A 14,437-nucleotide genomic window follows, 5' to 3' on the forward strand; every position below is an offset into this window, starting at 1 on the left:
TAAATGGCCTAAATGCACCAGTAAAGAGACAGAGAGTGGTAGAATGGATTAAAAAAACACAACTCATCAATACGCTGTCTGCAAGAACAGACCTTAGACACCAAGATATAAGTAAACTAAAACTTAAAGGATAGAAAAAGATATATCAAAAAAACAATAACCAAAAAAGAGCAGGAGTGGCAATATTAATCTCTGATAAAATAGATTTTAAGGCAAAATCCACCATAAAAGGCAAGGAAGGACATTATATAATGATTAAAAGGTCAATCCACCGGAGGACACAACCATAATAAATATATACGCACTCAATGACAGAGCTCCAAAATACATAAAACAAATTCTAACAGCACTGAAAGTGGAAACAGACACTTCAACAATAATAATAGGAGGCTGTAACACACCACTCTCAGTGAAGGACAAAACAACTAGGAAGAAATTCAGCAAAGACACAGAAGATCTAAATAACACAATCAGCCAACTTGACTTCATAGACATATACAGAACACTTCACCCAAAAGCAGAAAAGTAAACATTATTCTCAAATGCTTATGGATCATTCTCCAGAATAGACCATATTTTAGGTCTCAAAGTAAGACTCACAAATTCAAAAACAATGAAATAATACAAAGCACATTCTCTGATCACAATGCTATAAAAGTAGAAATCCATTACAGAAAGAGCAAGGAAAACAAACCTAATACATGGAAACTAAATAATACCTTGCTTAAAATCCACTGGATAATAGAATAAATCAAAGATGGAATTAAAAAGAATCAAATGAGAATGAAAGCACAACATACCAAAACCTTTGGAACATAGCAAAAGCAGTGTCCAGAGGTCAATTTATAGTAATCAATGCACATATCAAAAAAAAAACAAAGGGCAAAAATCAAAACATTAACCCTACAACTCAAAAAATTAGAAAGAGAGCAGCAAAAGAAGCCCACAGTCAGCAAGTACAAATAACTAAATATAAATTAGAGAAGAAATAAGTGAAACAGAGAACAGAAAAACAATAGAAAGACTCAACAAGACTAAAAGCTGGGTTTTTTAAAAAAAGAATTAATAAAATTGACAAACCACTGGCCAAATTTACAAAAGACAAAGAGGAGAAGATGCAAATAACCCGAATAAGAAAGGAGATGGATGGCATTACAACAGAACCAACTGAAATAAAAAAGATCATGAGAGAATACTATGAAAAACTGTGAAAGCCCGGAGGAAATGGACAAATTTCTAGAAACACACTACCTACCTAAACTAACACAAACTGAGGTAGAAAATTTGAACAGACCCATAACAAAAGAAATTGAACAGGTCATTAAAAAAAACTTCCACCAAAAATGCCCCCGTTCAGATGGTTTCAATGGAGTATTCTACCAAACATTCAGAAAACAGTTGACACCAATTCTACTCAAACTACTCCAGAACATAGAAAAGGAAGGAATACTCCCAAATTCATTCTAAGAAGCAAGCATAACCCTGATACCAAAGCCAGGCAAAGACATCACTAAAAAAGAAAACTACAAACCAATATCCCTCATGAATATAGACACAAAAATTCTCAACAAAATCTTAACCAATAGAATTCAACAGCATATCAAAAAAAATAATACATCATGACCAAGTGGAATTCATACCAGGCATGCAAAGACGGTTCAACATTAGAAAATCAATCAACATAATCCACCACATAAATAAAACAAAGGAAAAGAATCACCTGATCATATCAATAGATGCAGAAAAGGCATCTGATAAAGTCCAACACCCCATTCTTCATAAAAACTCTCAGAAAAATAGGAATGGAAGGGAAATTCCTCAGCATAATGAAGGGAATTTACACAATACCAACAGCCAACATTTTCCTCAACAGAGAGAATCTGAAAGCATTCCCCATGAGAATGCGAACCAGATAAGGATATCTTTTATCACCACTCTTACTCAACATTGTATTGCAAGTTCTAGAGAGAGCAATAAAGCAAGAAAAGTAAATAAACGGCATCCAATTGGTAAGGAAGAAGTAAAACTATCCCTATTCACAGATGAAATGAGCCTATACATTGAAAATCCTAAGGATTCCACAAGAAAGCTATTGGAACTAATAGAAGGATTCAGCAAAGTGGTAGGGTAGAAGATCAACCTGCAAAAATTAGTTGGATTCCTCTACATCAACCAAAGAACTTTGAAAAGGAAATCAGGAAAACAGTATCATTTACAATGGTCCCCCAAAAGATAAAATACTTAGGAATAAATCTAACCAGGTAAAATAATCTAACCAAGTAAAAGATTTATACAGAGGAAACTACAAAACACTACTGCAAGAAACCAAAAGAGACCTACATAAATGGAAAAACATGCCATGCTCTTGGATAGGAAGACTTAACATTTTGGAAATATCAATGCTACCCAAAGTGATATATAAATATAATACAATCCAAATCCAAATCTCAACAGCATTCTTCAACAAAATGGAAAAACTAATCACTAACTTTATATGGAAGGGAAAGAGGCCTCAAATAAGTAAAGCTTTATTAAAAAAGAACAAAGTAGGAGGCCTCACTCTACCTGATCTCAGAACCTACTACACAGCCACGGTAGTCAAAACAGCCTGGTACTGGGACAACAACAAACACATAGACTAATGGAAGAGAATTGAGAGCCCAGACCTAAATCCATCCACCTATGGACAGCTGATCTTCAACAAAGGACCAAAGTTTATCGAACGGGGAAGAGACATCTCTTGAACAAACGGTGCTGGCAAAATTACATATCTAGCTGTAGAAAAATGAAACAGGATCCATACCTCACACCATACACAAATACTAACTTAATATAGATCAAACATCTAAATATGAAGCCTAAAACTATAAAGATCATAGAGGAAAAAATAGGCACAATGCTAGGGGCCCTAATGTATGGTATAAACAGAATACCAAACGTAACTAAAAATGCACACACAGAAGAAAATGAACTAGATAAATGGGACCTCCTAAAAATTAAACACATTCTGAACAAAAGACTTCTTCAAAAAGATAAAAAGATAACCTACAGACTGGGAAGAAATTTTGGCTGTAACATACATGACAAGGGTCTAATCTCTAAAATTTATAGAAACTTCAACAGCTCAACCAAACAAAAGATAAATAATCCAATAAAAAATGGGCAAAGTATACGAACAGACACTTCACCAAAGAAGACATTCAGGCTGCTAACAAACGTATGAAGACATGCTCACAATCATTAAAAATTAGAGAGATGCAAATCAAAACTACAATGAGATACCATCTCACCCCAACATTAGAAAAAAACCGAAAATAATAAATGTTGGTGAGGCTGTGGGGAGATTGGAACTCTTATACACTGCTAGTGGGAATCTAAAATGATATAACCACTATGGAAGATAGCATGGTGCTTCCTCAAAAATCTAGAAATAGAAATACCATATGATCTAGCAATCCCACTCTGAGGATATACCCTAAAGAAATAAGAGCCGTGACACTAATAGACATATGCACACTCATGTTCCCTGCAGCATTATTCACAACAGCAAAAAGGTGGGAGCAAGTGTCCATCAACAGATGAATGGATTAAAAAACTGTAGTACATACACACAATGGAATACTATGTAATGACAGAGAATAACGATGAATCTGTGAAATTTCTCACAATACGGATGAATTCGGAGGACACTATGCTGAGTGAAATAAGTCAACTGCAAAAGGACAAATATTGTATAAGACAGCTATTATAAAGTAACAACAAAAGGTTTACACACAGGACAAAAAAATTCTTTGATGGTTACCAGAGTTTGGGTGTGTGAGGGGAGAGAAAATTACCAAATAGATAGTAGACACATGTTAACATTGGTGAAGGGAAAGGTAATACACAATATGGAAGAAGTCGGCACAACATTACCAAGGCAAGAGAGGACACTGAGAGGAATGCAAGAATAAAGAACAACTATGGTAACTACTATATTATAGACAATCCTGCAGCAAGAGTATTAACAAACAATAATTTACAAATGGATACACAGACAGATATGCCAGGAGGTGAGGGAGGGTGTAAGGTAGCACATCCATTGGCAGATACAGGTTTGGTAGTGGAAATTTCTAAACACATGACTATAGGTGCTCCTCACATATTAATATAGACAATAGAGCACACAATTGGCACAGTCAGGGAAACCTCTTAGACATATCTAAACACCTCACAGGATGAAGTTCCCAGGCAAAGGACCATAGACTCGGGGACATCTACGTCAGTTGGAACAAAACAGTTCTTAAAGACAGTGTTCTACATTTTACTTTGGTGAGTAGCATCTGGGGTCTTTAAAGCTTGCAAGCAGCCATCTAAGATACAACTACTGGTCTCTTCCAGTTTGGAGCAGAGTGAAAACAACAAAAACAAAAAGACTCAAGGAAGCAATTAATCCAAAGGACTAACGAACCACACGAACTACAGCCTACACAACCCTGAGACCAGAAGAACTAGATGATGCCCAGCTGCCACTACCAACCACTCTGACTAGGATTACCACAGAGGGTCCTGGACAGACCAGGAGAAAAACGTAAAACAAAAGATCAAATTCACAAAAAAGACCAGACTTACTTGTCTGACAGAGTCTGGAGGAACCCCCAAGACTATGGCCCTTAGACACCCTTCTGACCTGGAATTGATGCTGTTCCCGGAGACCACCACCCAGCCAAACAATAGACAAGCCCATAAAATAAAAAATAACCACCCGAGAGGAATGTGCTCCTTAGAACAATCAATTATAAGAGACCAAAAGGGCAATATTTGCCCAAAAGCAAAGATGAGAAGGCAGGAAGGGGTAGAAAATAAGGGCAAAAGGAAATGGGGAACCCAGGATGGAAATGGGGAAAGTGCTGACACACTGTGGGGAATGAAATCAAGGCCGTGAAACACTTTACGTACAAACTATTGAATAGGATTCTAATCGGCTCTGTAAACTTTCACCTAATGCACAATAAAAAAAAAAAAAAAAAGCAGCAGCAGCAGCAGCCGATCCAGATAATGGCCTGGGAGGGTGGGAAAGCAACAAGATGGAAGCATCCTGGAACTCTGAACTATCGCATGGAGTGGAGCTGCCCTACTGGATGGAACCACTCACCTCAGAACTACCCTATTTTACTTTACTCTGTCTGAGGGAAAATAAGCTCTTCTTCTTTAAGTCTCCTCTTTGAAGGTCTCTTTGTTCCAAAAGGTTCACCTCTATCCTACTTACAGAACCCCTTTAAATATCTGATTTAAGCTACAAACTCTTTTTTCCAGGAAACTGCACTTACACATAAAGTTTTACACTCAATGGACCCTGGAGCCCACACATGGTGCTGAGGCTAAGAACACCTGGCATAGAGGCAGCAGTGGAGAACAAAGGGAATGGCTACCTCTCCCATGTGCTTGGGGGACATTCTAAAAAATTGTGCAGAGGGAACTTTTCAATAAAGTAGCCACTCTGTGCCAATGTGCCTTTTCAGATAATGGCCCTGTTTGGTGTTAGACTGAAAAGAATTGTCCAGAGAACCTTGGGAAGGACAGGGGAGGGGACATGGGAAAGAGAATAAAGTCAAGGCACAAGACAAGATTATGAAGGGGAAAAATAAATAAGAGAGAATTTGAATTCTCAGAACTCATCTTTGGGGGAAATTTTAGATGGAGCCCTGATGGCGCAGTGGTTAAGAGCTCAGCTGCCAACCAAAAAGCTGGCAGTTCGAATCCACCAGCCGCTCCTTGGAAACCCTATGGGGCAGTTCTACTCTGTCCTATAGGGTCACTATGATTTGGAATCGCCTCAATGGCAACAGGTATATGTATGTATGTAGAGAAAAAACAGACAATCCAAAGCCATCAGTCAGGGCCACAACAGCTGCTAGACTGGCACTGCAAACCCCCAGGTGAAGCTATATGTACATAGGTTACATTGGGAACAGTGCCTCTGGGGGTACGTAGTGTGGCATACTGTCAGTTCCCACCCTACTTTGAACTACAAACTGGCAATCGCTAAAGAATTTATCTGAGCACTGTAGGTTTTATATGCTTAGCCTAGTGCCCACTCACACAAAGGTGGCCAACCTTTGATATGGGTGCCAAATATGACACTTAAATTTCTATACACACATTCTTTCACTCACCTTGGCCTTTATGCTTTCTACTTATTACTCCCTTAGGCTGGAGCTCAGAATTTCTTCCCCAAACCCAGAACCCTCCTGGGTATCAGGTTAAGTCCCACTATAGTCTGAATCTCAATTTAGATCATTCCCTCTGTCTGGTTTGTTGTTGTTGTCAGGTACTGTCAAGTCAGTTCCGACTCATAGCAACCCTACATGCAACAGAACAAAAACACTGCCGGGTCCTGTGCCAACCTTACAATCATTGTTATGCTTGAGCCCACTGTTGCAGCCACTGTGTCAATCCATCTCATTGAGGGTCCTCCTATTTTTTGCCGACCCATCACCTGACCAAGCACGGTGTCCTTCTCCAGGGACTTGTCGCTCCTGATAACATGTCCAAAGTACATGAGATGAAGTCTCACCATCCTTGCTTCTAAGGAACATTCCGGCTGTACTTCTTCCAAGACAGATTTGTTCATTCTTCTGGCAGTTCATGGTATATTCAATATTCTTGACCAACACCACAATTCAAAGGTATTAGTTCTTCTTCGGTCTTCCTTATTCATCGTCTAGCTTTCGCATGCATATGAGGCAATTGAAAACACAATGGCTCCGGTCAGGCACACCTTAGTCTACAAGGTGACATCTTTGCTTTTCAACACTTTAAAGAGGTCTTCTGCAGCAGATTTGCCCAGTGCAATGCATCTTTTGATGTCTTGACTGCTGCTTCCATGGGTATTGATTGTGGACTCAAGTAAAATGAAATCTTTAACAAGTTCAATCTTTTCTCCATTTATCATGATGTTGCGTATTGGTCCAGTTGTTAGGATTTTTGTTTTCTATTTGGTTTAGGTATCCATTATTATATCACCAAAGTAACCAATTCTTAATTCATTCATTATACTCACCACATTGTATTGTGCAGTGGCTAAGGTCATAGGCTCTACAGATAATGTCAGTGCTATTTACCATATTTTACACACATAACTTGTGTCTTCTATGATTGTTTGCCAACCACGCTCTCCCCCTGCAAGGTACCTTCACAAGTTCCACTATGCGAATTTTTTTTTTTACATGTTGCTATTAAAAAAAAAAAAAAAGCATCAAGCACTTACAAAAATACCTTGCGGTGGGGAGGGCACAATTGGCAAGCAAATGTAGAAGGCACATGTTGCACATATTATTTTCTTAAAAATATGGTATGGTATTTAAATTCTTCTTAAGCAAACAAAGAAGAAAAACTTGAAAGTTATTTTTATGAAATAAATATAACATTGAAACCAAATCCTAACAAAGATTACACATACACACAAAGAAAACCTCAAACTAACCTCACTTAGGGATATTGATACAAAATATCATTAATAAAATATTACCAAACAGAATCCAACAGCATATTAAATGAATAATTCATATAACCAAGCAAGGGTTGTTCCAGGAATGCAAGGATGGTTCAATATTTGGAAATCTATTTATATAATTTATCCTTTTAATAAATCTAAGGAGAAAAATGAGATGATTTTCTTTACAGATGCTGAAAAGGTATATTTTAAAAATTCAACAACCATTTTTGATAAAGGGAAAAAAAATTCAATTCTTTCTTAACATGATAATTTTTATCTATCTTAACCCAAAAGTTAGTATCATAATTAAGGGCAAGACAGCAGTGCTATTACCACTAAAGTTAGGAGAACACATGAATACACATTATCACATTTTTAATTGACAGTGTATCAAAGTTATTAACCAGTGTAATTTGAAAAGAGAAATAAATTAGAGGAGTGAAAATTATCACTATTCACATATTATATCTGTATGCCTAAAATAGCCAAGAGAATCAACTGAAACTCTATGATAGGTAGAGAATTCAGTACAGTAGCAGGGGTTAAAAATTAACACAGAGATAGAGACATCAATAACTTTCATGCACACAAAGTGTAACCATTTAAAATGTTTATAAAAAAAGAAAATACTACTTTTAAAAAAGGGCAAAAAAGATTAAAATCCTAGGAGTAAAATCTTACAAGAAACACACAAGAATAATATGAAGGGGAAAAAAATGTTAAAACACTACAGGGCAGACAAGAAGACTTGGATAAATACAAACATACCAAGTTAATAAATAAAAAAAATTCAACATCATAAAGATCTGAATTCTCCTTTAGTTAATTTAAAAAATTAACATGATTTTCAACAAAAAAATCACTATTTTTTGCTATTCTTTTTTTTTTTTTTTAATATGGAACGCTTTATGAATTTGTGTGTCATCCTTGTGCAGGGGCCATGCTAATCTTCTCTGTATCGTTCCGATTTTACTATATGTGCTGCCGAAACGAGCATTATTTTTTGTTATTCTTGTTGTTTTTAGAATTAGACATGCTAATTTGAAAGTTCATGTAAAAAAAATGACTAGGATAATTCTGAAAAACAATAGCAGCAAAGGAAAACTAGCCCTATGAGATATTAAAACATAGTATAAAGCCTCAATGATTAGAACAATATAGCACAGGCACATGAATAGATAGACATAGCAATAGAAGTTCAGAAACAGACCTAAATGTATTAAGAAATTTAGTATATGATAAAGGTGACATCTCAAATCAGAGAGAAAATCATCAACTATTCAACAAATGACACTGAGACATCTGAGTAGGTATCTAGAGAGCTAAAGTTGGTACTTCATACAGGATACCTACATAAAGTTGTATCTCATACTATATACCAAAATAAGTTAAAAATATTTCAAATATTTAAATGTAAAGAATAAAACCATTACAGTACTGGAAGAAAAACTGGTGAATCATTTTATAATCATAAAGTGAGGAAGGCTTTCTCAACTAAGACTTAACATATAAAAGCCAAAAAGAAATGATTAACAATTTCATTTAAATAAAATTCAAACACTTCTGGAAAACCGAAAAACAAAAAAACACCATAAGCATACAACAATCAGGAAAATTTCTTTTTTTGCAACTCATATTGAACAGTCAAAGGGATGATCTCTCTAGCACCTAAAGTGCTCCTAAAAAAGAAAAGTGGAATGACAATGAAATATCACATCATACTTAGTGCACTGATAAATATTAGATGCTGGATAATGCCAGCTAAGTGTTGGTGGGGATGTGGGGATAATGGAATTTCAAACACTGCTGATGATAGTGCAGACTGATACAGTGATTCTGAGCACAACTTGAAAGTATTTAGTCAAATTAAGTACACATAGTTCTCATGAAGCAGCAATTCTGCTCCTGCTAATACTTCCCAGAGAAATTTTCACAAAGGCCCTTGAGGATACATGTACAAATATGATAATTGCAGCATTATTTATACTGATGGGGACCTGGAGGCAACCTGGGTATCCATCATTGAGGAAAGGATCAATAAAATGTGGTGAATGCCCATCATGGAGTGCTCTGCAGTACTCTAAATCAATAGGCCTACATTGTCCAATAAACCTTTCTGCAAATGATGGAAATGGTCTATATATGCACTGTTCAATATGGTAACCACTAGCCACATGAGGCTGTTTAAATATAAACTAATTTAAATGAAAAATAAAAATTCAGTTCCTCAACTGCACTTGTCGTGTATCAAGTACTCAAGAGCGACATGTGGCTAGTGGCTACCATATTGGACAAGGTAGATATAGAACATTATCCTTATCACAGAAAGCTCTATTGGACAATGCTGGGCTCTACTCACATATAATAACATGCATAGGTCTTCAAAATTTAGCAGTGAGTGAAAAGAGTAAGGATCAGAGTTACATCATATCACATCAACATTTACTTAAATTAAAAATACATGAACACAAGATGATTATTCACATTTTGCAAGAGCACATACATCTAAGAAAAAAAAAAGATAAACATCAAGCAAATTAGAATATTTGCCCACGGAGGACGACAGGTGGGGATGGGGAATAGGAATAAAAGAAATCAAACAAACAGCCAAATAAATGAATCACTAGAAGAAGAAGGCTTTTATAGACATATGATAAACTGTGTTGTGAATTGAGGGATATGATTAACTCAAATATCTGCACTGAGATTACAATAAATAAATGAATGAATGAGTGAATACATAAATAAAAATCACACAAAAACCTGTATGTGAATGTTTATACCAGCTTTTTTCATAATTGCCTAAAACTAGAAGCAACCAAGATGTCCTGCAATAGGTGAACAGATGAATGGATAAACAAACTGCGGTATATCCATACAGTGGAATATTATTCAGCAATAAAAATAAATGAGCTATCAAACCTGAAAAGAAAAGACATGGACGAATCTTAAATGCTTAAAGCTAAGTGAAAGAAGTCAGCCTGAAAAGTTTAAATACTATGTGATTCCAATTAAATGACTTTCTGGAAAAGACAAAACTAAAGAGATGATAAAAAGATCAATGGTTTCCAGGAGATCAGGTGAAGGAGGGAGTGCTGAGTTGGTAAGGGACAAAGGATTTTTTAGGGCAGTGAAACTATTGTGTGTGATACTGTAAGTGTGGATATATGATACTACGTATTTGTCAAAACTCATAGAACTCTACAGCACAAAGAGTAAATCTTAACGTGTGTAAATTTTTTAAAAAATAATTTAAGAGACTGGAGGATCCCAGGATAGAATGTAGAATGTGACAAAACACTTTATTTGTATACTAAATGTATGAAACAACCTCATTATAGGGGGTGAGGAGGAAAAGATGCTAACCTAAGTAACTTTGGAAATGAATGGAGACTATAAGACTAAAGGCAAAAGAAACTGTACATAAGCACTGTATTCTAATTGATAAACTTGCTCCCTAAAGGGATCTAGGTTAAAAATTCTGGTACTGCTATATGTGCATACAGAACTGAACCATTAAATAAATGGATGGCACATGGTAGGAGTCAGGTTTCTCACTGCTGGAGGGGGAGTTTACAGATAAGCAAGGAGAGAGGACTAGAATGATCCATGCAGTAACGGGTTTAAGCTGGATACATCAGTATGAATTCATGTTTATATAGATACAGACAGTTACATATAGGGATATTTACAGATATATGAATATACATGAGTTAGTGTACCCATTTTGGCATATTTTGCTGTAACTCATTTATTTTCATAGCTCAGATGAATGTACCACATTGTATACTTCTAGTCCCCTATAGTGGACATTGGGTTGCCTCCTGGTTTTGCTATTATGAACAATGCTGCTACAAACATTCACGTGTATACATGTAAGAATTCCTGTGTAATAATATCTAGGAGTGGAATTGCTGTCTTAAGGCCTACACATTTTCAACTTCATTATATAATACCAAATTGGTTTACAAAACGAATCAATATTTTCTTGGTTTGTCAGCTGAAAGGGCCTAGAAGCAAAAACACCCAGTAGCAACAAGCATACCTATCAACCAGATTTTGGTTTCTAATACCAGTCTCCAATAAATGTAATCATGGCCCCTTGGAGAAACCTCTTATTCTAGGATTGGGGCAGGAAATATACAAGATGAGCCTGGAACATCTAATGATAGAAAGTAAGGAAGCGCTTAGAAAAAAAGAAAACATAAACCCACCTTAATAGGAATGGCAAAGGGGCACAGAAGACAACTGAAAGAACTCCCAATGACCAAAACTAGAACAATCTGAGTGAAAAACAAAGTCAACAAAGTATGACTGGATTATAACCCAAAGCATATTGAAAAAAAAAATCCATGAGTCTATACTGCTATACATAAATGATGTAGTAAATAAATAAATGGGAGAAAAGAGACAATTTTCACATGCAGAAGAATTTAATGTAATGTATGTAGATATTCTACCCTCAAGGAGGGAGACCATAACTCCCCACTCCTTAAGTATGAGCTACACATAATGACTTTCTCCAAAGAGTACAAAATGGAAAAGGGGTGAGGAGAGTAACTTCGCAGTGGAGAAAACTGACAAAGACTACCTCAGCCAGGTGACCAAGGTCAACATCAACAGTGATAGGTCATGTTGATAATAGCGGGTACACTTGATATGATGTGATGATAATGGCAATGGCACTTTACCTCTATGGTCTTCCTCCACAAAACCTGTAACCTCAGTCTAAGCATGAGGAAAATATCAGACAAACCCCAAGTGAGGGACATTCTACAAAATACCTGACCAGTACTCCCCAAACTGTCAAAGTCATCAAAACAAGAAAAGTCTGAGAAACTGTTACAGCCAAGAGATGACTAAGAAGACATGACAACTAACTGTAATGTGGTAATCTAGATAGAATCCTGGAACAGAACCTGGACATTATGTAAAAACTAAGGAAAGGTGAATAAAGTACGGACCTTAACTAATAATAATGTATCAATATCAGCTCTTTAATTGTGACACAATTATAAATGTACTATCCTCCTGTAAGATGTTAATAAGAGGAAAAACTGGTTGTGGGGTATAAAGGAACTCTCTGTACTATCTTTGCAATTTTTCTGTAAATCTAAAACTGTTCTCAATAAATTATGCTTAAAAAAAAAGGAAGAAAAACAAAATTCGAATACTTCCAGAATCTTTGAAGCTCCTTTAATTCTCCTCCTATTTCTACTATCTTCCCTTCTCACTAGACATTTTTTGTTTTTGTTTTATCTTATCTCCTTGCTTTTCATAAAAATGTTACCGTATCTGCATGTATCCTTAAACAATATGTTATTACGAATTTTATATAAATGGAACTGTACTATATGTATTTTCCTCCTAGCTGCTTATTTTCAGATAACATTACATTTGTAAGATTTACCCATTTTGGCATATTTTGCTGTAACTCATTTATTTTCATAGCTAAGATGAATGTACCACATTGTATACTTCTAGTCCCCTATAATGGACATTGGGTTGCCTCCTGGTTTTGCTATTACGAACAATGCTGCTACAAATATTCATGTGTATACATGTAAGAATTCCTGTGTAATAATATCTAGGAGTGGAATTGCTGTCATAAGGCCTACACATTTTCAACTTCATTATATAATACCAAATTGGTTTACAAAACGAATCAAGTACTACTATCAACAACAATTTTTTTTTTTCAAATTTTGTTCCTTGGAAACCTAGAGATCCAAAGATGCACTCTGGTTGTTTCTAAGAGTTTTAAATTATACGCAATTAAAAAATAAAATATTGACTATTTCATATTTATAATAAAAAGTGGTGACAAATGCCAAATTTAGTACATTAAAACTACCAAAGGCTTTAACTTGTTCTGTGAGATTAAATTGCTCAAAACAGAGCTTTTCCTGCCATCTGTGTACACATATTTGAACTTTGTGTAAAAGTTAAGAAATAAAGACTTGGCATGTCCTTGATGAAGAGGTGCCAAGTTCTGTTCTCATAAACTGGCCTTAATCTGAGAAACTACTAGCCCTTTAGGTTTAATTACCTTCCTAAAGAAAAGAAATTATACACACACACACACACACACACAAACACACACACACACACACACACAAGCTCCAAACAACAAGACCTCAATCTTGCCTCCAAAGATGAATAAAGAAATTAAGCTTGCATTTTCTTTTTCCTTCAAAAACTCCAGTGACAGGACTTCAGGCAAAATGGCACTCTAGGCAGAAGCACCATGACTCCCTCCTCAGCAAAGATCCGAAAAACTAAGCCGAACAGAGAAAACAACAATCCTGAAACCCTAAAACATCAAATGAAGAGATAAAGAACTCAGCCAAGCACCAAATGCAGTGAGAAAACTGACAGAGAACGGAGAGCGAGGAGAGATTCATGCAGAGGTCCCCTACCAGCCAACGCAGTGCGGATCTGCCATCTCGGACTCCTATCAGAGACCAGCAAACAGGAGGTACGAGAAAGCAGCTTCACGGAGCTTCCACTGGGAGACAAAACAACTGGTAATTTGCGATATACGCTTTCCCACCCCCGACCCTTCTTCACCCCCACTCAGCCTCCTCTGCTTCACGCAGCCACAATCTCTTGTCCGGGAAGCACCGGCTGCTTGGATTCCACCCACCCGAACGGGCTGGCACTCTGAGTGCCATTTGTTGGTTGCTGGTGTTGCTTTTTTCTTCTTCCTTTGATTTCTTCCTTACCTCTAAGCACCTCCACCTCCTTTCACTCAAATACCTGGCTCTGTGCGCCATTTCTGCTTCTTCCTGAGGGGCTGCAGAGCTCTGTTTGAGTGTGGAGCTGCTACCTGGTCAGGGCTGCCATGCTGGTGGGATCCCAGGGCTTTTGTTCGTTTGTTTGTTTTGAATTGTTTGTTTGTTTTCTTTTCCTTTTCTTGAGTTGGGAGACTGTTCTGGCCAGGAGGTGCTGCGTGGCTTG

At 36.6% G+C, this 14,437-nt stretch overlaps 1 protein-coding gene and 1 non-coding gene across 4 annotated transcripts in view; both read right to left on the bottom strand.

Annotated features, from left to right (window-relative positions):
* The window catches only part of ASTN1 (astrotactin 1), a 381,789-nt gene that overhangs the window by 356,092 nt on the left and 11,260 nt on the right, over window positions 1-14,437 (bottom strand). The window lies entirely within an intron of this gene.
* On the bottom strand, window positions 8,368-8,474 carry LOC111819936 (U6 spliceosomal RNA). Its single transcript, XR_002823505.1, has one exon. It is a non-coding gene; the product is annotated as a U6 spliceosomal RNA (small nuclear RNA).

This window comes from Trichechus manatus, unplaced genomic scaffold (genome assembly GCF_000243295.1).
Source record: "Trichechus manatus latirostris isolate Lorelei unplaced genomic scaffold, TriManLat1.0 scaffold00021, whole genome shotgun sequence".
Classification (NCBI taxonomy): Eukaryota; Metazoa; Chordata; class Mammalia; order Sirenia; family Trichechidae; genus Trichechus; species Trichechus manatus.